Source organism: Mobula birostris, chromosome 10 (assembly GCF_030028105.1).
Source record: "Mobula birostris isolate sMobBir1 chromosome 10, sMobBir1.hap1, whole genome shotgun sequence".
NCBI classification, from domain to species: domain Eukaryota; kingdom Metazoa; phylum Chordata; class Chondrichthyes; order Myliobatiformes; family Myliobatidae; genus Mobula; species Mobula birostris.
The window spans coordinates 73,366,229-73,391,492 of record NC_092379.1 but is presented as its reverse complement, the minus strand read 5'-3'; positions in this window follow the sequence as shown (position 1 = coordinate 73,391,492).

Here is a 25,264-nt window from a genome sequence, read left to right as displayed (position 1 = left end):
TTGTTGAAGATAAGGGATGATGTGGAATATGTGCCATCCAATTAGTGGGAGGTTTTCTTGGTGAAGGACAATAGGGTTGGGGCTTTTGTCCGGCAGGAGATGAAGGAAGAAGACACTGGGGAGAACCGGTCGTAGCATACAATCTGGTGGGAGACCCGTTTGTTCGAGATGAATTGCGAACAACATTCAGAAAGTGGTGTGTGCTTTCACACTGGCCAGAAGTTCAAGATGAGCTCCAACGTGTGCACATTTGACTGTTTAATTAGAACGAGCCCTTTTTTGTATTATTCTTTACTAACCCTGCAGTTAAGATTCATAAATATAATTCCTTTAATGGTATGCCAGTGTACTAGCTGTTATTTCGTGGCATTAATTTGTTACAGGGTAGCAAATGACACGGCATCCACACACACCGGGGTTTGGGGTGGGATCAAGCGCACCTCAATCTCACGAGTCTGGCGGGGCCAGAGGTTGTCTTCCCTAGACTCACGCAGCCAAGGAAACCGAGGTGGTTTCACAATGAATAGTGAGGTATTGTTCATGGGTTCTTAGAACTCTGTTGGCAGAGGGGAAGATGCTGTTCCTAAAATACTGAGTATCAGTCTTCAGGCTCTTGTACCTCATCCCTGATGGTGGCCAAGAGGGCGTGTCCTGGGAGCTGACGGTCAAATGATGCATCACCAGTGAATTTATAGATGTCATTTGAGCTGTGCCTAGCCACACAGCCAAGAGTGTAAAGAGAGCAGAGCACCTAACTGTGTTGCCCATTTGCTATGGGTTGCATACAACAGACTCATTTCTCTCCAGTTTCTTGAGCTCTTCTTCAATTTGGATCTTCAAGGGGTAGGGAAATGGTCTTATTTTGACACTGCTTAGTCCACATCTGTACTTGCATCCTGTGGTACTCTCACAGGCATCTTTATTTGCATAAATTTGATTTTAGAATACACATATGGGCACCAAATATATCCTTCCATTTGAGTTGTATGATTATGAACACAATCAGATGCTAGTAAAGTAAGTGACAATTTCACAAGATAAGAACCGGCCGGTGTGGAATACCCCACATTTTATCTGCCTAATGCCCTTCAAGAATAAGTTTAGAAACTCTTTCTCTAAGGATAGGTGACTAAACTTTTTGTTCTTTTCAATAATGGAGGCGGAGCAAAGTCAAGATGGCGACTCCTTGGCTTGCATCTTCAGAAACAGCTTTATTTCCATCTTTAATATCTTATTTTTTCCCTTTCAGGGTTCTTTTGAAGATCCTGACCTGGAGTTGCATGCTGACTTCGATTATTTGTGGGAATGGGACCTGTTCTTGGGGTTTCAGGACTGGCCGTTGTTTGACGTGCCAAGGATTCGGCCTGAGAGTTTGGCTCAGATTTGGAAGCCTAAGATCTCAGGGCTCTGGTGTGACGGGCGGATGAAGGGTTGGTATCATGGCAGGGGACTTGCGTGTTGCCGGGGGAGTCGGAAAATCTACAGCTGTATGTCCAAAGACCCAGGATCTTTGAGATCTTTGGGAACAGAGCTCGGAAAAAGTGACATAATGGACTTTTAACATCGTAAGCCAGTGAGTTGTTTGTTATGTCTCCCCACTCGCTGGGGAAATAACGGAGACACCTTCTTCTTCCTTATTAGGGAGAGAGAGAGAATCTGTGATATGCCGAATGCTGGGTGAAACGCCAAGTCTGTGCCTTTGCTGTTGCTTTGATCACGCTTGAGTGCTCGGTGGTGGTGGGTGCTGATTTTTTTTTTGCTAGTGTGGGAAGGGGGGATCGTTGCTTGCTGCCGCTTGCGCGCAGGAAGGAGGGGAGCAGGGGGACTTTGGGGTTCTTATGTTTAACTGTCGTTCATTCTTTGGGGCACTCCTCTATTTTCATGGATGCTTGTGAAGAAAAAGCATTTCAGGATGTATATAGTATACATTTCTCTGACATTAAATTGGACCTTTAAACCTTTGAAACTTTGGAATAATCTGCATTTCATCTCTGGTGCCTTACTGTCAGTCAGAAATGAGACTTTAATGCCCTGTTCCTTCACACTGTGATTGCTTGTAGCATAGATGTTGTAGCTTAGATAGGGGCAAGATGGTAGAGTAGCGGTTAGCGTAATGCTCCTACAGCGCCAGTGACTCAGGTTCAATTCCCGTCGCTGTCTGCAAAGAGTTTGTACATCCTCCCCATGACAGTGTGGGTTTCCCCATGTGCTCCGGTTTCTTCCCACATCTCTTAGAGGTAGGGGTTGGTAGGTTATTTGGTCACATGCAAGTAACTGGGCAGCACAGGCTCACTGGAGAGGGAGAGCCTGTTTCTATGTTACATTTCTAAACAGAATAAAAATAAATAGGACTGCTCTGAGGTTATTGCAATTTTGTACAGAATTTCTCTTTTGGTGTGACTTTTTATCACAGAAATATCTTTGGCCAGGGGTTGCATTTGACACAATTTCCTTGTATTTTGTTTTTAGATTTATGGACAAAGGTTTTGTGTTTATGCAGCTTTTTTTAAAACACTTCCAAAGAACAATTGCAGTAAGAATGGCTTTTGTTTCTTTTGGAACAATGACACGCCATTTCTAATCTCATGTTCCTGTCTCTATTCCTGGATCATAGGTTTAGGAGTTGCCCTTGGACTATAAAATACCGCTACATTTTTTTGGAAATGAGAGATGGTTATTTTTTGATTGCATCCTGTTATTTTTTTGTTGCCAGTCCCATGGATATCATAATTCTGCAACCAAATCAAATGAACAAACAAATTAAATTGAAACAATTTGTCCCTTAATCTAAAAACCTGTCACTTGGTGCACAGTTTCAAAGCCCCCATTGTCACGATGCTTCGATTCCAGACCACCAACGCAACCTCTCACCGTTTCCCCCTCTTTCCTACTGATGCACCATTCATATTTCTACATCAAAATCAAATAGTTATGACTTCAATTATTTCTCTAAGCTTACCACCTCTGCATTACTAACTTTAACCTTCTTAAACTTTTGGATAAAAAGACGGTGCTACCGAACGTGTGCAACAGCACCATGGTAGTACAGAAGGCAAGAGATTCGACTAAAAGCATTTCTAATAACACCCTTTCTGAAGTAGATTGTGCTAGGTTATCATCAAAGTGTTGGCGAAGTGGAATCAAGGGATGAACCGTGCTGGTATGTTGCAGAATCGATGCAAATGGAGTCAGCCATTGGGAGAGAAGGAGGGAAGGCTGAGGAGTTTCGATGTCCGTACAACTGACCCTGGAGAGAAGCTGGATCACTCAGGGCGTTGAGCCGATTTGGAGAAATTGAGAGCAGCTTTGGGCAGAAGAGAGAAATCTGGGCTGGATCAAGTCGCTGGGCATCATGGTCTAGGCCCGGAGCCTTTCGCTGCAGCAGTGCCAGGGTCCTAGGGTCAGGTACGATAGGCTGTTTGGACAAGTTAAATGCCTGCCCAGATATACTGGAAAGACAGGGTGTCAGGATCGGAGGCAAGAGCCGATTTTGCTCACTGTCCCGTGATGTTTACTCATTTCTCCATGGCACTGAGGCTATGAAGGCTGTCCTGGCTGCTGTGCTCTGTGACCGCAAATATGATGGACTAATACTGAGGCTTTGGACCCACTCCGGGCTGCTCCAGGATTATAGATGGATTCTTAATATGGCATGGGTATGGTCAACCAAAGCATCTGCTTACATGTTCTATAAATCTACAACATGGCCTATGTCAAAAGAGAAAGGAAACTGAACAATGTTTACAGAGGTGGTGAAATCCAAATATATTCTGTTCTCAAAATTAACCACAATATTATAACAGACACCAAATGAAATTGCAGCGGGAGAATTCTAATCTTAGACCTTAAGCCAATCAGACATAGGAGCAGAATTTGCCATCCAGATTTTCTAGGCCCATCAGTTCCACCCTCGCATAGGTCTAGTAGTGGCTGCTAGCCAGCTTTCGCTTGCACCTGGGTGACCCCCGGGCATAACACATTGACGGTAAGACATGATTCAAAGCATTTGTAGACATTAAAAGATCACTTAACAGGGGCAGATCTCTCCCCAAAATCGTGTCCCCAGGCAAGCAGTCAATCTCCCCATCATTCAATAAGTACCTTTGATCCTTTGCAACCGCAGTAACCTCTGCCATCAGATACAATTTTCTGTCTCCATGAACACGTTGAACATGGGCACAGTCACTGCAATTAATACTGCTGTCTGCTACAAGTTTCTTTTTCATAAAGACATGAAACTTCCTGTTTCTACAATGTCTGTACTTATTGTCCATTTAAAGTCACTTCACAGCAAACAGAATTATCACTTCCTTTCCCCCAGTCAGGACTATCACCTATCCTTAGCACATAACAAAACCCTATCAGCTTGGGCTTCCTTATCGGACACACTGACACCTCATGGCCTGGCTGCTGGCAGTAAGAATACACCAGTCCCTTGGTAACTGTTGTCACTTCCCCTTTTTACTGCCCGCCCCAGCAGGATTACCTCCAGGGTCCTGTCCGCCAGCCTCATCTCCAGTACCTTTATGGGCTGACTGAGGAGGGAAAACTCCTCCTAATCTCTGTTCTAAATGGATGTCCCTCCATTGTGGGTCCGCTCAGCGTGCGTTGATGTACTGAGGGCCAGTTTCGCTGCGGTTTCATGCTCTCTGACCCAGGACTGGGTGTCGTAGGGTAGGACAGGAAGTAGCTGCTCCAAGATGATGACTTCTGAAACCTGCTCCCTGGTGCACTGTTCTGCTCACATCCAGCAACAGTAGGTGGGGGCAAGTCTCGCTGGGCGTCTCTCCTGCTGGAGCTGTGGTTGCTCTGAAGCATTGCTGATAGGACTCTGGTGAAATGTCCTTCAGGGCATCAGAAGGTCCTAAGACACAGGAGCAGAATTAGGCCATTCTAAATTCCAGTGATACAGGCCCAGAGTCTTCAATCACTGCTCATATAACCCTTCCACTCCCAGAATCATTCTCATGAACCTCGTCTGAACCCTCTCCAACGTCAGCACATTTTTTCTTAAATAAGGGGTCAAAACTACTCACAATACTCCAAATGAAGACTCACCGGTGTCTGATACAGCCTTACAGCCTTGCTTTTATATTCCTGTCCTCTTGAAATGAATGCTAACATTGCATCTGCTTTCTTCACCACCATTGCAGCCTGCAAATTAACCCTCAAGCAATCCTGCATGAGGATTCCTAGATCATATTATACCTTGGAGTTTTGAATTTTCTCCCGGTTTAGAAAATTGTATATGCTTTTATTCCTTCTATCAAAGTGCATGACCATACATTTCCTGACATTGTATTCCATCTACCACTTCTTTGTCCATTCTCCAATCTGTCTAATTCCTCAAAACTACACCTTGTAACATCCGCAAACTTAGCCACAAAGCCATCAATTTCATCATCCAAATCATTGACATATAACTTAAAAAGAAGCAGTCCCAACAGAGACCCCTGTGGAACACATCTAGTCACTGGCAGCCAATCCTTAATTCCCATTCTTTGCCTCCTGCCAATCAGCCAATGCTCTATCCATGCTAGTATCTTTCCTGTAATACCTTGCACTTGTCTCCTTTAGCAGCCTCTTGTGCAGCACCTTGTCAAAGGCCTTCTGAAAATCCAAGTACACAACATCCACCGATTCTCATTTGTCTATCCTTCTTGTTATTTCTTCAAAGATTTCCAACAGATTTGTCAGGCAAGATTTTTCCTTAAGGAGACCATGCTGACTTTGGCCTATTTTGTCATGTGCCTCCAAGTTCCCCAAAACTACATTCTTAACAATTGACTCCAACATCTTCCCAACTACTGAGGTCAAGCCAAATGGCCTATAATTTTCTTTCTTCTGTCTCCCTCTCTTCTTTAAGAGTGAAGTGACATTTGCAATTTTCTAGCCCTCCGAAACCATGCCACAAGCTATTGATTCTTGAAAGATCATTACTAATATCTCCACAATTTCTTCAGTTACCTCTTTTAGAACCCTGAGGTGTTCATCATCGGGTCCAGGTGACTTCTGACCTTTCTGTTTCCCAAGCACCATCTCCTTAATGTTAGCTATTGCCCTCACTTCTGCTCCTTGACAAACTTCCAGCAAATTACTAGAGCCTTCCATGGTGAAGACTGGTGCAAAATACTTATTCAGTTTGTCTATGTTTTCCTTCTCCCCCATTGCTATCACTCTGGCACCATTTTCCAGTGATCGAATATCTACTCTCACCTCTCTTTCACTCTTTATATATCTGAAAATACTTCTGGTATCGTTTTCAATGTTTCATCTTTAACGTATTATGTTTTTGTTGCCTTCTGATGGTTTTAAATAATTTCCCAGTCCTCTAACTTCCCACTAATTTTTGCCCTAATACATGCCCTCTTTTTTGCTTTTATGTTGGCTTTGACTTCCCTTGTCAGCTAGGGTTGCATTGTCCTCCTTTAGAGTACTTCTTCTTTGGGACGTATCTATCCTGGGCCTTCCAAATTGCTCCCAGAAACTCCAGCCATTGCTGCACTGCTGTTATCCCTGCTAGTGTCCTCCTTCAATCAACTTTGGGCAGCTTCTCTCTCACGCCTTTGTGATTCTCTTTACTCCACAGTAATAATAGTACATCTGACTTCAGCTTCTCCCTCTCAAATTGCAGGGTGAATTCTATCATATTATGATCACTGCTTCCTAATGGTTATTTTACTTTAAGCTCCCTAATCAAATCTGGTTACACAACACCCAGCTCAGAATTTCTGACATCTAGTGGGCTCAGTTACAAGCTTCTCCAAAGAGCTATCTCATAGGCATTCCACAATTTTTTTCCCTTGGGATCCAGCATCAACTTGGTTTTCCCAATCTATCTACATATTGAAATCCCCCATGACTAACATAACTTGTGTAACATGCTGTAAAGTTTCACTAATGATGTAATGGTTTCTCTATAGCAACAATGTTTGGGTTATGACTAGAGATAACGGGGTTTGGAATGCTGTTATTGTTTCTTGTGAGTCTGGAGGAGAGATTTTTGCAGTCTTTTTACCGAGGAGAGATGCGGAGACAAGACATGAATGGAGAGTGTTGGTAGACCGCAGGACAGGATGGACCTGGAGCGAGGGTCCTGTTACATACTTCATGGATATCTTGTGGCTGTCTTATGAGGATAATGTAATGGTCTTGCGGAGGTCACATGATGTGATTTTCCCGCCAGTGAGGTCACATGATGACCTGTTCTCAACAGGTATATAAAAGGGAGACCCCTGGTTGATGCAGTTAGGGTTTTCAGTTTAGTTTTGTGTTAGATACTCCATTTTTGCTGCATATTCGGCTGATAACGCAGTTTCGTTTTAAAGTGGAGGTCTACTTTCTACTATAAGTAGTATTGGAGAGTGAAGACCTTACCAAAATTCAGGAATTCGCCGAGTCGAGTAAAGTTGGTGTCGTTCGGCAGTTTCGTAAAGGATCGACCTTATTGATTCTTTGGTCAAGAGATAGTGACCTGCCAAAAGAGCAAGGTAGTTCGTGCAAGGTTTGTTCACCAGGAAAAAGGTCAGTTCCTCTTAAGCCGTTTATTTCCATCGTCGTGAATCCTGTGGACTAGGCAGGTTCCAGCTGGGATCAGCAGTAATGACACGTCTTCAAAGAATTCTTTACTTCAGGAAAGTCTCTCCTAATTGACTGCATAAATCTATTGGACTTTTGAATTTACCCTTCTAAGAATTGTGCTTGAATTTACCACTTTAAGAACTGTTTTCACCTATACCCTTTTAAGAACTGTTCCAGATTTGTTGTAGAGCAGTTAACTTCCAGTTAAGTTAGTCGTTTAAATACATTGCACTGCTTTTGAGCAAAGTTTAATAAATGTTTGTTTGTTTTTATAAAACCTGACTCAATTCTATATTCATTGTTGCCGGTCACATGACAGTCCGAAGAGCAGTGACGATCGGAGGAGGTTGATGGTGGACGGTCAGCTTATCAGTGAGCTCCAACATTATGCAATAGACTGTTTCATGAGATAGGGCCCTTTTCTTTTTTTCATTTTCTTTACTAACCATATAGTCAAAGTAAGAATTATAAAGCTTTATCGTTTAATCGCATATTGTGTACTGTTTGTTATTTTGGGGTACTGATTTGTAACAGGGGACACACCGTGCAGCATCCACCCAAATGAGATTTCTTAAATTTGTCCAAGCTGGGGTCTATCACCCCCTATATTAAGCCGCTAGCTGAAGTGAGAGTTACAATTGTGGGGGCTAAGTTCGGGATTGATTCCGTTGGATGCTGTGTGATTACCCTGTGCAATGAACCAGTGGGGCAGATATTTGTACTCCGGATGAATTATTATTTACCTGTTGAGCACTGTTAAAGTTGCGATTGTGGGCGGAGGTTTGATAAAATGGCGGACGCAGCTCTCGTTTTAATGCAGACCAGCGCTGAGGTAGTGGTAGCTGGGGGCGGAGATTTCAAAGACAGGGTTTTCTCGTTTCTGAGGATTGAGGGGAAGAGTGGTCGGATTTGGAATGTCTAATTCGTCCACATCCCCTGGTGAAGAGTGAGAATTGTGAGTTAGTATCTGCCCTTACTTCTCTGGTGAATAAATGGAAAAATCAGATTCAAAGTCCCAGCTATGGCAGGCTCCGCCTATTCTCTGGAATAACGCCCACCCCTAAAGGGAAGGAGTATGAGACTTGAGCGGAGCGGACCTCTCAGTTGTTAGATGAGTGGCAGTGCTCTGATGATGAAAAGTGACAGAGATTGGTTGAGAGTTTGAATGGGCAGGCCGCTGAAGTTGTGAGAGCCGTCAGGTTGCGGTATCCCGTAGCGACAGCTGTCAATTACATGCAAGCACTGGACAATGTTTTTGGACCAACTGGAAGCCCAGTAGAGCTCATGGTGGGGTTTCAGAACATGCGTCAGGAGAAGGGGGAGAAGCTTTCTGCTTTTATTCTTCAATTAGAGAGGTAGATAAATTGCTTGCGGCGCAGCAGGATCATTCAGGTGGCTGGGATGGATCAGATCGCCAGGGGTACCCAGTCTCCGGACCTGATAGCTTGGGGTCTCCGACAGTCTCGTAAGAAGTGCCCCCCCCCTCTATCTTTTGTTGAGCTGATCAGAGAGGTACGGGAGGAGGAGAATGCGGCAAAGGCACTCCGTCGGCAGGGTACTGTCCTCGGTAGCGTTTCCTGCAGTGAAGTGACCACGGATAACCTACCCCGGGGAGCGGTAGAGGAGACTGTAGTAGAGTTGAGAACGGAGATGTTTTGGCTGTTATCAGCAGGCGTGACCCCCCCCCCATATGATGGAGCTGATGGTGGGGGGTGTGGATTCCCCAAGGGGACGGACAATGCAGAGGGTTGCTGGCAGCAGGTGTCACGCCAGAAGGAGAGTGAGCCCCTGGGTACCTCAGCAGGGAGAGTTGTTGGGAAAAGCTAGAGGGGACCCAGTGAGGGAACGGCCTGGTGTCTCTGGGGGAACACGTTCCCAGCAATGCACCAAGGAACTCTCGAAAGTGAAAGGTCCTATTCCTGAAGGCTTAGTGTGACCGTGCTCCAGTGTGTCGCTACAGATAGAGGGTATTTATGTTAAAGCCATACTCGACACCGGGTCGTAGGTCACATTGTTGTACCATTCATTTTACAACCAGTGTCTGAAACATTTACTATTGACACCATTCAGGGCACTGGAGATCTGGGGGTTTAGTGCTGGTGATTATCCATACAACGGTTATTTGTCAGTGAAGTTGGAGTTCTCGGAGGCTAACGTGGGAGTGTCTGAGGTCCTTGATATATTGGTGCTGGTTTTTCCAGACCCTGTTGAGTAGGGGGGTTTTCCAGTTCTGGTGGGACCAACACTCCCCTTGTGAGGAGACTCATGGGGGCCTGCACGGAGAAGGCGTGTGAGAGCTTTGTGGGTACATTGTCCATGCACCCGGGGTTTCAAGTTGCTATTGAGGAAGTACGTGGCAGCATTGGGCCGGATACTGAATTTGAGCAAGGGACTGTGTGGTTCATCCAGTCGAAGCCAATGGTAGTACAGCACGGGGAAGTAGTGTGAGTGATGAGGACCCCCAAATTTCCCCGAGTGCCTGAGGGCGAGGCCCTCTTAGTGGACACTCCAGAAGACCAGGAGGGGGAGTTGGGATTTCCTGCTGGGGTACTGGTGAGGCCCGAAATACAGAAGCCCTCGGTTGTACAGGCAATCAGGATGGCAGTGATCATCCAGAACTCTACGAAGAGGGAGGTCACCTTCAAACGGGGGATGCTCCTGGCGCACCTGTTCCCGGTGATGGTAATGTCTAGTGTCCCTGTGAGAATCGCCGGGGAGAAACTATTGGAAAAGGGGGAACGTTGGCCACTGAGTCGTTCAGCTTCGGGGACTCACCAGTTCCTGTGGGTTGGAAGAGAAGGTTGGTAGAGAAGAATTGAAGCTGCAAGGTGTCTTTTCCACTGACGAGTTTGATGTGGGTTGTTCCAAGAGCGCTCGTCACACTATCTGGGTGACTGAGGACACCCCGTTTAGAGAAAGGTCGCAGAGACTGGCCCCTGCAGAGGTGGAGGATGTTCAGCAGCAGTTGCGTAAGTTGAAAGAAGCTGGGATCATCACCGAGTCCCGAAGCCCCTATGCGTCCCCAATAGTAGTGGCCTGGAAGAAGAATGGGAAGGTACAGATGTGTGTAGACTATAGGACTCTGAACAGGCGCACCGTCCCTGACCAGTATACTGTCCCGAGGATTGAAGACGTGCTGGCCTGCTTGAGTGGTGCGGAGCAGTCCAGTGTGCTGGACTTGAGGAGTGGATATTACCAGATCCCCATGAGTGAGGCTAACAAAGAAAAAATGGCATTTATATGTTCCCTGGGATTTTTCCAGTTCAAAAGGATGCCCCAGGGCATCTCAGGAGCTCCTGCAACCTTCCAGCGGGTCATGGAGAAGATGGTGGGGGATATGAACTTGCCTGAGTTATTGGTATATCTGGATGACCTCATAGTATTTGGATCCACCTTGGAAGAACATGAAGCGAGGCTGCTGAAGGTGCTGGGCCACCTGAAAGCTGAAGGGTTAAAAATTCCCTGGACAAGTGCCAGTTCTGCCAAACGTCTGTTAGCTATGTTGTGCACATAGTCTCACAGGTGGAGTAGCTACAGAGCCAGCTAAGGTCGAGGTGGTAACCACTTGGCCAAGACCCCAGACTATAAGCACTCTGCGCTCGTTCCTCGGGTTCTGTGGTTACTATCGGAGGTTTGTGAAAGGTTACACGAAAGTGAGTCACCCTTTGAATTAGCTTCTGTGCGGTTACCCTCCCTTGGGGAAGAAAGGGAGGGGAGAAAAAGGACAGGAAGGTGCAGATTATCTTAGTCCGTTGGAGCCCTTTGGACCAAGGCGGGATGCAAAATGTGAGGAGGCCTTTCAGTCGCTGAAAGACTCTGGAAGGACTCTGTCATTCTTGGAAAGACTCTGTCGCAATTGTCTTTGACAGACTTAGAGCAAATCTCTATTGGTCATGACTACTTCGTGTACAAGTGCTGGACTGAAACCATTCCATTCTTTGAGACAGAGGAAAATGAGGTGGATACACTTGAGAATGGCTGAGCAGATCTTTGGCTCCCTTAAGGGATCTGGAACAAGGGCAGATGTGTGGAATTAGTCACATATCTGCTTTCTTATCTTTAAAATTGAAACCGTTTTAAAGACTAAAATGGAACACTCCTTGTATTGTATGTTAACACGAGGAATTCTGCAGATGCTGGAAATTCAAGCAACACACATCAAAGTTGCTGGTGAATGCAGCAGGCTAGGCAGCATCTCAAGGAAGAGGTACAGTCGACGTTTCAGGCTGAGACCCTTCGTCAGGACTAACTGAAGAAAGAGCTAGTGGAGATCCACCTCCCCCTCCCATTTTTAAATCTCTTACTAGCTCTTTGTTCAGTTTCTCGGCCTGAAACGTCGACTGTACCTCTTCCTAGAGATGCTGCCTGGCCCTGCTGCATTCACCAGCAACTTTGATGTGTGTTGCTTGTATTGTATGTTCTCAGCTTGGTGGTTTGTCGAAGTCTCTGCTGCAGCAGGTCAGAGCATAAGGGGTTCTTCACAAAGCAAGCAGGACAAATGCACTCACACTAGGTTCTGTCATGGCTGATCAGCCTGCTGCCACAGTAAGAAAGGAGAACATTTTGTTTCTTACTTGACAGGTTGGGAATTCACAGAAGAAAATAACATATTCAACAAACTAAAACAATTCACTTTGAGACATATTCAGTGTCTTCGCAAATGATTAATCCAATTTTCCTTCCATAAATAAAGGAAAAACGTTTGTCAACTTCATACAAGTTCCTCCCCATCATTGTTCAAAGGAACTCTTGAGTTTCCGTAGGAACAGCCATCAATGAGCATTTTAGAGACAAACTGGTCTTTCCAACTCTACTGAACTTTAATGTTTTTGGTTGATTGTGTCAAATCACTTACTTCTACAGACAACAAAAACAACAGGAATTCTGCAGATGCTGGAAATTCAAGCAACACACATCAAAGTTGCTGGTGAACGCAGCAGGCCAGGCAGCATCTGTAGGAAGAGGTGCAGTCGACGTTTCAGGCCGAGACCCTTCGTCAGGACTTTGTCCTCCTTTACACTTGTGTATTGAAAATGACATTAAACAATCTTGACTATTGATGCAATGCATGTTTTTATAATATTGAAGTTATCTCTGATATAAACACTTGGTGATGACAGGTGAAAATATTACTGCACTTGTGACAATAACCACAAAACCTCTCATCCGCCCACTGCTTCATTTGCAAAAGGCCAGTGACACACTGCTGATTTTTGCATTATGTTCACTCAGAAGTACTGCTTACAACTTTATTATAATGTTCAGTGCTGCTGCTTCTGATTTTAAATTGCCTTGCTAAAATATATCTTCTTCACTTATTGGCTCTTTATTTTAATCCCATGTATGTTCTCACATTAATCATGAGCTGATGAAGACCATTTGGCTCATTGGATCTAGTTCAAGTTTATCGTTATTATTTGCAAACATACCCAGGATGAAAATACCATCAAAGTTAGTTTTGCAGCATCAAAGTGTATTACAAGATAAGCATGTTAACATAAACTTAAAAGAACATTAATTATACAAACAGTACACTGTAGCTGTCAGAGGGATCCCATTCCCCTTTTTATTAATCTGTAGCCCATCTCCCAAATTCTTCTTCTACCTACAGTGCCTATAAAAAGTATTCACTACCCCCCTTGAAAGTTTCCATGTTTTATTGTTTTACAATATTGAATGGCAGTGGATTTAATTTTGTTTTTTTGACACTGATCAACAGAAAAAGACTCTTTGGTGTCAAAGTGAAAACAGATCTCTACCAAGTGATCTAAATTAATTACAAATCTAAAACACAAAATAATTGATAGCAAAAGTATTCACCCCCTTCAAGTCAGTATTTAATAGATGTACCTTTGGCAGCAGTTATCGCCTCGAGTCTGTGTGGATAGGACTCTGTCAGCTTTGTACATCTGGACACTGCAATTCTTCCCCATTCTTCTTTACAAAACTGCTCAAGCTCTGTAAGATTGCATGGGATCGTGAGTGAACAGCCCTTTTCAAGTACAGCCACAAATTCTCAATTGGATTGAGGTCTGGACTCTGACTTGGCCACTCCAGGACATTAATTTTCTTGTTTTTAAGCCATTCCTTTGGCTTAAGTTTGGGGTCATTGTCTTACTGGAAAACAAGTCTTCTCCTAAGTTGCAGTTCTCTTGCAGACTGCATCAAGTTTTCCTCCAGGATTTCTCTGTATTTTGCAACACGCACAACATGCTGGAGGAACTCAGCAGGCCAGACAGCATCCGTGGAAACGAACAGTCAACGTTTCAGGTCTCTGCCCCTTCCCTCTTCAGACCTGATGAAGGGTTCTGGCCCAAAACATTGACTGATCGTTTCCACGGATGCTGCCCAACCTGCTGAGTTCCTCCAGCGTGTTGTGCGTGTTGCTTTGACCCCAGCATCTGCAGAGTATTTTGTATTTTCTCTGTATTTTGCCAAATTAATTTTACCCTCCGTCTTCACAAGCCTTCCAGGGCCTACTGCAGTGAAGCATCCCCACAGCATGATGCAGCCACCACCATGTCTCACAGTAGGGATGGTGCATTATTGATAATGTGCTGTGTTTGGCTTATGCCAAACATAACATTTAGTCTAATGGGCGTAAAACACAATTTTTGTTTCATCAGACTATAGGACCTTTGTCCAGCTGACTTCAGAGGCTCTCACATGCCTTCTGGCAAACTCTAGCTGAAATTTCATGTGAGTTTTTTTCAACAGTGGCTTTCTCTTCGCCACTCTCCCATAAAGCTGCGACTGGTGAAGCACCCGGGCAGCAGTTGTTGTTTCCGCTGTCTCTCCCATCTCAGCCACTGAAGCTTTTAGCTCCTCCAGAGTTGTCATAGGTCTCTTGCTGGCCTCCCTCTTGAGTCCTCTTCTTGCACAGTTACTCTGTTTCTGTGGACGGCCTGCTCTGGGCAGATTTACAGCCTTGCCATACTCTTTCTATATCTTGATGATTGACTTAACTGTACTCCAAGTGATATTCAGTGATTTGGAAATTTTCTTGTATCCATCTCCTAACTTGTGCTTTTCAATAACCTTTTCGCAGAATTGCTTGGAGTGTTCTTTTGTCTTCATGGGGTAGTTTTTGCCAGGATACTGACTAACCAGCATTTGGACCTTCCAGGTACGAATATATTTTTACTACAATCAAATGAAACACTCTGTCTGCACACGGTGATCTCCATTTACCTAATTATGTGATGTCTAAAACCAGTTGGCTGCACCAGTGATGATTTTGTGTGTCATATTAAAGGGGGTGAATGCTTATGCAATCAATTATTTTGTATTTTACATTTGTAATTATTATAGATAACTTTGTAGAGATCTGTTTTCACTTTGACACAAAACAGTCTTTTTCTGTTGATCAATGTCAAAAAAGTCAAATTAATTCCACTGTGATTCAGTGTTGTAAAACAATAAAGCATGAAAACTTCCAAGGGTGGTGAATACTTTTATAGGCACTGTACCCATGTTAGGTGTAATTTATAGTCAAAGTTGAGATTAGAAACATAGAAAACCTACAGCACAATACAGGCCCTTCGGCCCGCAATGCTGTGCCGAACATGTACTTACTTTAGAAATTACCTAGGGTTACCCATAGCCCTCTATTTTTCTGAGCACTAGTGTACTCAAGAGACCCTATCATATCTGCCTCCACCACCGTCACCGGCAGCCCATTCCATGTACTCACCACCCTCTGTGTAAAACACTTACCCCGACATCTCCTCTGTACCTACTTCCAAATGCCTTAAAACAGTGCCCGCTTGTGCGAGCCATTATTGTCACAAGTACATAGATACACAGCGACACCACGGGCATATAGCATTGGAGACACAACATTCATGAGAAAAATATTAAATAAACACATACAAAATGACATTAAAAAGAACACAATTAGAAAACAAAAAGCAAAGTCCACTTTAGTACAAAGTGATCATGTAGTGTTGCTAGATGTGCAGGATCATTCACAAACTGAAATGTTTAAAGGGAAGAAGCTGTTCTTGAACCCGGAGGTGTGGTACATCATTCCTGCCGGATGATGGCTGTGAGAAGATGTCAAGTCCCTGATGGTGGGGATCATTTATAATACATGTTGCCTTGGTGACAAGTGCCTCGTGTAGATACAAGTAATGGGGAGGGATGTGCCCATGATGTAGGTGGCAACTGACACACCAAACTGGCATGCCTTTAGACATGGAGGAAACCAGGGCACCGTGCTGGAACATGGAAACTCCTTGCAGAGAGCATTGGAGGGCAAGACTTTACATGGCACTGGGGCTGTGAGGAAACAGCTCCATCTACTGTGCCACTGTGATGCCCAAACAAATAAAACACGTGCCTTTCGCTGCAGCCTTCTTTGAAAAGCAAACTACTCACATATACTTCAAATCTAATTGCAGTTGATATCTCTTTCAGGCCATTTACCTAGAAGTGCCATTAAAATAGGCAAGTGGAGATCTATGCTGATGCATGATAATGCTCATTGTATGACTCAGGAGAGACATGAATTCATTAGGGTTGCTGTACTGAATTGAGTGGGAACCTTTGGTAAGCAACCAGGTAATCGTGAACACACGAGGTTCTGCAGATGCTGGAGATCCAGAGCAACACACACAAAATGCTGGAGGAGCTCAGCACGTCAGGTAGAATCTATGGAGAGGAATCGACAGTCAACGTTTCAAGCAAAGACCCTTCATCGGGACTGGAAAGGAAGGAAGAGGAAGCCAGAATAAGAAAGAGAGGGGAAGGGAAGCAGTACAAGCTGGCAGATGATCGGTGAGACCAGGTGAGAGGGAAGGTAGGGGGTTGGAGAGGGTGCTTGAAGCAAGAAGCTGGGAGGTGATAGGTGGAAAAGGTAAAGGGCTGAAGAAGAAGGAATCTCATAGGAGAGGAGAGTGAGAGAAAGGAAAGTATGAGGGGCACCAGAAGGAGGTGATAGGCACGTGAGGAGAAGAGAAAGGGCAAGAAAGTAGCCAGAATGGGGAATGGAAATAGAAAGGGGGGGTGAAATTACAGGAAGTTAGAGAATTTGATGTTTGTGCCATCAGTTGGAGGTTACGCAGATGGAGTATGATGTATTACTCCTCCAGCCTGAGAGTGGCCTCATCATGGCAGTTGTGGAGGCCACAGACTGACATGTCAGGATGGGAATGGGAATGGGAAGTGGAATTAAAATGGTTAACGCTGGGAAATCATGCTAGTGGCAGATGGAGCAAAGTTTCCCAATCTACGTTAAGTCTAGACAATTCTTTGGAAGATGCATGATTCCTGAAGAAGCTGATGAGCTAATTGCATTCCTTTTATGAGTCTTCAAAGAACTTGCCTAATGAATTCTGGCTGAAAACTGTTTATGCTGTTCGAGAGAGCTCAGTTTCTCATACCATGAGTGTCCAACTGAAAGAAACACTGAATCTGAAAAAAAGACTAGTTATGATTAATCTTAAAACAAAATTGGGAAGCTCCCTTAGCTCTTGTCATAAACTTCACTCCCTGCTGCTAAATCATCCTCCTTTATAAATGTCATGTCAGTCAGTTCTTTCAAAATCTGTCCAATGCTGAAGAATTCTTACAAACTAGTTCCCCCGGGTTAAAAACTGTACTATATAACCTGCTGTATAATATAGGACTACTTTATGTTGTACTAATGCATCGTATTGAGCATGCAGTGGTAGGCGTGTATTGATCTGTATATGTGTGTTCAGTTCAGGTTCCGTAAGTAAAAAGCCCTGTTAACTTAGCTCCAGTCTCTAGCGTTTTTATTAATGATATTGTTGTGTAAACGGTCACATACACAACAAATTGGCGACGAGGTTAATGAACCTGCATCGTATTGGAACGCCGTGTTTTAATTGATAACGGCACTCAGAAGAGGCAGGGTGAGGCCGCGAGTCTGAAAAGAAGCGGGAGTTCAGCCGGAGTCAGGAACATCGGGAGACCGAAAGACACAGTCGGAGCCGCGGCGCGTCCAGGCCAGACCACAGCCGGCGCTGAAACCCAGGGCTGTGGGTCTGCCTGCCTCCGAAAGGAGATTTAAAAAAAAGGAGCGACACACGCATCTAGCCAGACTACGAGCACGACGCTGGCAAAAAAAAGGTCACATGAGTCAAAAAGAAAACAAGGGATCGGGGTTAAATTAACAAGGGACCGGGGCTAAATTCACATAACAAGGATAATTAACACAACAAGGATCGCATTAATTGGAACCATTGCAGCATTTGATAGTGGCATTGAAGACTGGGCAATTTATATTGAAAGAATATTGTGATACTAACGATGTTAATGAAGAAAAAAGAAAGCCAGCATCTTACTTAGTGTAATGGGTGCGAAAACATACAGCATGCTACGCAGCTTGTTAACCCCTGAAAAGCCAGCTGACAGAACGTTCAAGCAAATAGTAGACACTCTCCAACAGAATTTAAACCCCAAACCACTGGTCATTGCTGAAAGATTTAAATTTTACAATCGGAATCAGAGCAAAAATTAGATTAGATTAGATTATGATATGATTAGATTAGATTATGAGGACACTCTGTCCTCGTTTATTGTCATTTAGTAATGCATGCATTAAAAAATGATACAACATTCCTCCAGAATGATATCACAAGAAACACAGGACAAACCAAGACTAAAACTGACAAAAACACATAATTATAACACATAGTTACAGCAGCGCAAAGCAATACCGTAATTTGATAAAGAGCAGACCATGGGCACGGTAAAAAAAGTCTCAAAGTCCCGATAGCCTCATCATCTCACGCAGACGGCAGAAGGGAGGAACTCTCCCTGCCATGAACCTCCAAGCGCCGCAAACTTGCCGAAGCAGCACCATTGGAAACACCCAACCGCAGTGGACTCTGAGTCCATCCGAAAGCTTCCAGCCTCCGACCAGCCCCTCCGACACAGCCTCTCCGAGCACCATCCTCTGCTGAGCACTTTGAACCGCCCCGGCTGCCGAGCAACAAGCAAAGCCGAGGACTCAGAGCCTTCTCCTCCTGAGATTCTGAACCATACAGCAGCAGAAGCAGCAAAGCAGGCATTTCAGAAGTTTCACCAGATGTTCCTCCGTGTTCTCACATCCGTCTCCATCAAATCAAGATTGTGCATGGCACCCTACTTGACAAATAACAGACATCACCACCGGAGTGGCCACTGCGAGCTGCGTCGCACTGTCATCTTCTCCTCCCTCCAATTAGCATTTCTGAATATTGTGCTGAATTGCGCAAATTATCAGAACATTGTCAATTTGGAGCTGGTTTATCAGACGCATTGAGGGACAGGTTAGTGTGTGGCATGCACTGTGAAACCACACAGAAGAAGCTCCTGGGTGAAAAAGACCTTACATTCGAGAAAGTGCTAAACATCTCAATATTATTGGAATTAGCCGCATGAGGTGCTTCAGAGATACAACAAAAATCTCTGGAATATGATACGAATAAAATGTCACTGAGCAGAACTGAAGGAAAGAAATGTTACCATTGTGGGAACATGCTGAATAGAAATGAAAGAAAGAAACGCAAACACGAGGAAATCTGCAGATGCTGGAAATTCAAGCAATGCGCACAAAATACTGGTGGAATGCTGGTCCTGACGGAGGGTCTTGGTCTGAAACGTTGACTGTGCTTCTTCCTATGGATGCTGCCTGGCCTGCTGCGTTCCACCAGCGTTTTGTGTGTGTTGCTTGAAGGAAAGAAATGTTACCGTTCTGAGAACATGCTGAACAGAAATGAAGGAAAGAAATGTTACCGTTGTGGGAACAGGTCACATGACCCTGATGGTTGTTGATTTAAAGATAAAGAATGCTGAAACTGTGGCAAACAGGGCCACACTGGCAGAGTCTGCAAAGCTAGTAAACAGCAGGGAAAGGGCAAACTACAGAGAAACAAGAAACCCCAGAAAGGAAAATACAACAATGTGCACAAAGTGAAAGAAGGCAGTTCAGATGAAAGCAGTTCTGATGAAAATGACTCCGACGAAAGCGACTTGTCTTGTTTGCCACTTCACAGCATGGAAGAGACAGATGATCGAAGAGTAATATGGATCACTTCTCAAGTGGCAGGCGTGAGACTGAAAATGGAATTGGACACAGGTTCAGGCTTAACAGTGATCTCTGTACACGATTACAAACGACTGTTTTCACACATACCTCTGAAACGAACTAAGCTACTGCTAAAGACTTACACAGGACAGAAAGTGCTTCCCGAAGGCAAAATTAAAGTGACAGTGACCCACGGAGGTAAAACACAGCAACTGAACCTCTATGTACTGAAAAATGGAGGATCACTGTTTCTGGGACGTGAATGGCTCAGGAAAATACAGCTGGATTGGTACACCATGAAGGCACTAAATGTGTCAGCAAAGGAGGGCAGCAAGGCTACATCTAAGATTCTGTCGCAAATACTTGCCGACTCTGAGGAAGTGCTCATGAAAGGAATAGGAACACTTTGGGGCATGAAAGCAAAGACTGAGATTGAGGAAAATGCATGTCCAAAATTTCACAAAGCCAGGCCAGTGCCATATGCAATCCGTCCCACAGTAGAGGCAGAGCTGAAAAATCTGGAGCAGATTGGGGTCCTGTCAAAGGTGGATTGGAGTGAACGGGCCATGCCTATTGTTCCAGTGATGAAGAAAACCTCCAGCACAAAACCAGGAAAATCAAGCAACGTGTGCATATGTGGTTATTTAAAGTGACCGTTAACCCAGTTCTCCACACAGTACAGTAACCTTTACCTCATATTGAGGATATTTTTGTTTCCCTGTCAGGAGGGGAATATTTCACAAAAATTGATTTGACCCAGGCTTACCTTCAAATGGATATCGAGGAAGCATCCAAGAAATACCTGACAATAAATACACACAAAGGACTTTATCAATACAACAGGTTGGTGTTTGGGATAGCATCAGCTCTTGCAATCTGGCAAAGGGCAATGGACCAGGTTCTGCAGGGGATTCCAGGGACTCAATGTTACCTGAATGACATCATTGCCACTTATTTGTATTTGATTGTCATTGCACAGGTCAGCACTTGCTGTCCAGAGGTGTCAGGGGCGGGTGAAAGAGACATCAAGGCATGTATAGTCACCTTTATTTGGTGGAGAGACTTTTGACACAAGCATGATATTGCAGAGGTAGGGATGAGAATGGGCCATTAGCAGTTTGTGCCTTGTCAAGTGTGTGGGCCCAGAATTGTGCCAAGAGTCAGCTGGAGGTCAAAGTAAATTGTGTGGGAGAAATTTAAAGCCTCAGTTGAAAGCCTCGGCACATTGCAGGGATAAAGATCTGTGGGTCCATCAGGAAACTAGAACTTCAGCTCCCAGATTGTGGATCATAGGGTAGGAAAATGGGAAGGAGATTGAGTAGCAGTTGGGAGTGTAGTGCAGTGCAGGGGAGCAGAAAGGATTGAAGGTAAGTTATTGACTCACCTAAGGGATTCCATCTGGCAGGATGGCACAGCCGAGCAGTACGAGAGCTGAAATGTCACAGTTCCAGCGACTGATCTTCAATTCTGACCAAAGGTGCTGTTTGCGTGGAGCTTCCATGTTGTCCTTGTGACCTCGTGGGTTTCCCAAATGAGGTCTGGTTTCCCTCCCACGTCCCAAAGACCTGTAGGTTGGTAGGTAATTGGCCATTGTAAATTGCTCTAGTATACCTGTGAGAGGTAATACCTGGGAGGATTTGATGGGGAACTGGGCAGATTAAAATTTGATTAGTGTCGTGTTAGTGCACTGCAAGTGCGTACTTAATGGTCAGTGTGGACTCAGTAGGCCGAGAGGCCTATTTCTGACTGATTCCATCTTTCCTCTTTGCCTCAATTATCAACACAATCATATTAGCAACACAAAGTGATTAAAACGTAAAAATGGCTATTTTTCTCTGGAATACCAGGAAATGACATAGCAATGGTATTATCAACAACCCCACGAGGTGCTGGAGGAGCTCAGCAGGTCAGGCAGCATCCATGAAAATGAATGAACAGTTGACGTTTCAGGCTGAGACCCTTCTTCAGGATTTGGATTTGAATTTCTGGCATCTGCAGACTTTCTCATGTGTATAATGTTCAATATCATGCCTTTTAATTTAATAGATCTTTAATCACAGGATTCTGAAGAAATTTATGCCATGCTGTCCTTCAACAAATTCCATCTTTTTCACTCCTCTCCTAAATTCTCTCTTGTTCTGCTCCATCCATGTAAACTATTCTTGCATCCCCTCTCTTTCATAATTGCCACAACTGTCTGTTGCTCCTTTCCACCAATATCCCCAGAAATACCTCTACTGGGGTACCAACAATGCTGCACCTTCTAAAACACGGCTGGTTTCACCTGTGGTTTTAACTCTAGTCCTGTCTCGGCCCGAAACATCAGTGCTTTTCTACAGATGCTGCCTGATGAGCTGAGTTCCTGTGTGTCACTTTGGATTTCCAGCATCTGCATACTTCCACGTCTTTGTGGTCTAAACTTGGCAGAATCAATACTGAGAGAATGTTTCTCCTCTCAAATGAGGGAAGATCTACAGATGTTGGAAATCTGAGCAACACACACAAAACACTGGAGGAACTCAGCAGGCCAGGCAGCATCTATGGAAAAGAGTGCAGTCAATGTCTTGGGCCGAGACCCTTCGTCAGGACTGGAGAAAAAAAGATGAGGTGTAGATTTAAAAGGGGGGGGGGAGGAGAGAGATGAGCACAAGGTGAGCAGTGAGAGAGTGTTAGAAAGAATGTTTCTTCTAATGGGAAACATAGAAACAGTGGGAATTATCTTCAGTATGAGGGGTTACTCATTTAAGACTAAGCCAATGAGAAATTTCTTCCCTGAGTGGGTAAGGAATCTTTAGAATTTGCTACTTATAATCCACTGTGGATGAGAAGTACATCGAATATTAGAGTAGGTAGATCTTTAGATTTCAAAGGAATTATGTACAGCTGACTGGGAAGTAGGTTTGAAGCCAATGATTATATCATCTGCACAAAGCATTCAGAATATGGCACATTTTGTTCCTGATGCCAAATTACATAAACTGCATATAGTGAAGGAAAACAGTGATCAAAAACAGAAAGTGTTAGAAATGCTCAACAAGAAAACAAATTCTAAATAGCTCCACTTGAGCAGGCTGAATTTTTTTTTGCAGTGAAGATATACAAGAACATAGAACATAGAAATCTACAGCACATTACAGGCCCTTTGGCCCACAATGTTGTGCCGACCATGTGACTTACTCTAGAAACTGCCAAGAATTACCCTACTACATAGCTGTCGATTTTTCAAAGCTCCATGTACCTGTCTAAGAGTCTCTTTAAAGACCCTATTGTATCCACTTCCACCACCCTCGCCGGCAGTGCGTTCCACGTACGCACCACTCTCTGTGTGAAAAATTTACCCCCGACATCCCCTCTGTACCTGCTTCTAAGCACCTTAAAATTTTGCCCCCTTGTGATAGCCATTTCAGCCCTGGGAAAAAGCCTCTGGCTATGCACATGATCAAAGCCTCTCATCATCTTATACCCCTCTGTCAGGTCACCTCTCATCCTCCATTGCTTCAAAGAGAAAAGACCAAGTTCACTCAACCTAATCTCATAAGGCATACTCTCCAGTCTAGGCAACATCCTTGTATATCTCCTCTGCACTCTTTCTATAGTATCCACATCCTTCCTGTCGTGAGGTGACCAGAACTGAACACAGTACTCCAAGTGGGGTCTAACTAGGTCTTGTATAACTGTAACGTTACCTCACAGCTCTTGAACTCAATCCCACAGTTGATGAAGGCCCACACACCATACACCTTCTTAACAATGCTGTCAACCTGCACAGCAGCTTTGAGTGTCTTATGGACACGGACCCCAAGATCTCTTTGATCTTCCACATCTGCCAAGAGTTTTAACATTCATACCTCTGCTACCTCCTCCAACTCCATGAACACAGTTCCACTATCACATCTGATTGGTCCTATTCTTACATGGCTCATCATCTTGCCCTTCACATACTTGTAGAATTCCTTGGGGTTTTCCTTATTCCTACCTGCCAAGGCCTTCTCATGGCCCCTTCCAGCTCTCCTAATTTAATTCTTAAGCTCCTTGCTATCAACCTTGTAGCTTTCTAGAACTCTATTTGTACCTAGTTTGTTGAACCTTTTGTAAGCTTTTCTTACCTTCTCAACTAGATTTTCCACATCCTTTGTACACCATTGTTCTTTTATCCTACCATCCTTTCCCTGCCTCAATGGAACATACCTATGCAGAATGCCACATGAATGTTCACTGGAATTTCCCACATTTCTGGCGTGCATTTCTCTGGGAACATCTGCTCCCAAGTTCCTGCCTAATAGCACCATATTTCCCCCTACCCCAAATAAATGTTTTCCCAAACTGTCTGCTCCTATCCCTCTCCAGCGCTATGGTAAAGGAGATAGAGTTGTGATCACTACCTCCAAAATGCTCTCCCACCGAGAGATCTGACACCTGACCAGGTTCATTTCCCAATACCTGATCAAGTACAGCTCTCCTCTAGTTGGCTTATCTACATATTGTGTCAAGAAACCTTCCTGAACACAGCTAACAAACTCCACCCCATCTGAACTCCTTGATCTAAGGAGATGCCAATCAATATTAGGGAAATTAAAATCTCCCATCACAACAACCCTATTATTATTGCACCATTCCAGAATCTGCTTCCCTACCTACTCCTCAATACCCCTGTTATTATTGAGGGGTCTATAAAAAACACCCAGTGGAGTTATTTCCCCCTTCCTGTTTCTGACTTCCACCCACACTGACTCAGTTGGTAACCACTCCATGACTTCCTCCTTTACTGCAGCCATGACACTATTCCTGATTAGCAATGCCATTCCCCCCACTCTTTTGTCTCCCTCCCTGTCCTTTTTGAAACATCTGAAGCCTGTACACTCATCAACCATTCCTGCCCCTGAGACATCCAAGTCTCTGTAATGGCCACAACATCATCGTTCCACGTATTGATTCACACAAGTTCATCCGCAAGATGGCAGATTTATGGGAATAACTATGCTCCCCAATTTGAAAACTACCCTAGCTAAGAAATACATGTTCCTTCATTGTTAGACATAGTACAGCATAGGAACAGACCCTTCAGCTCATAATGCCTGTGCTGGCCACAATGCCATTTTAATCTAATCACATCTAGTTGTAGCTGGTCTATAACCCTCTATCCACCAGCTTGTTCATGTGCCTCTCAAATGTATGCTATCTACCTTCAGAACCTCCCTCTGATATATGTTTAATCACCTACCACTTGATGTGTGAAAACATTTGGTCAAAGTCATGGACATTAAAGCACAAATTTAATTAGAACCACAGATCCTGCAACTTAACAGCATCTTGTCACAGCCTTCTCAGTGGTTTTGGAGTACCTTTCAATCCACTCAGGAGAAGAAATTTCTCCTTGGCTCAGTCTTAAAGGGATAAGTTCTAATATGAACCAATGCCCAACACTTCTAGTTTACTCAGCAAAAGAAACATTCTTTCAGTATTGACCCAGTGAAGATTCCAGGGGATCCATCATTAAGGACCTCCAGCACCCAGGGCATGCCCTTTTCTCACTGTTACCATCAGATAGGAGGTACAGAAGCCTGAAGGCACACACTCAGTAATTCAGGAACAGCTTCTTCCCCTCTGCCACCCGATTCCTAAATGGACATTGAATCTTTGGACATG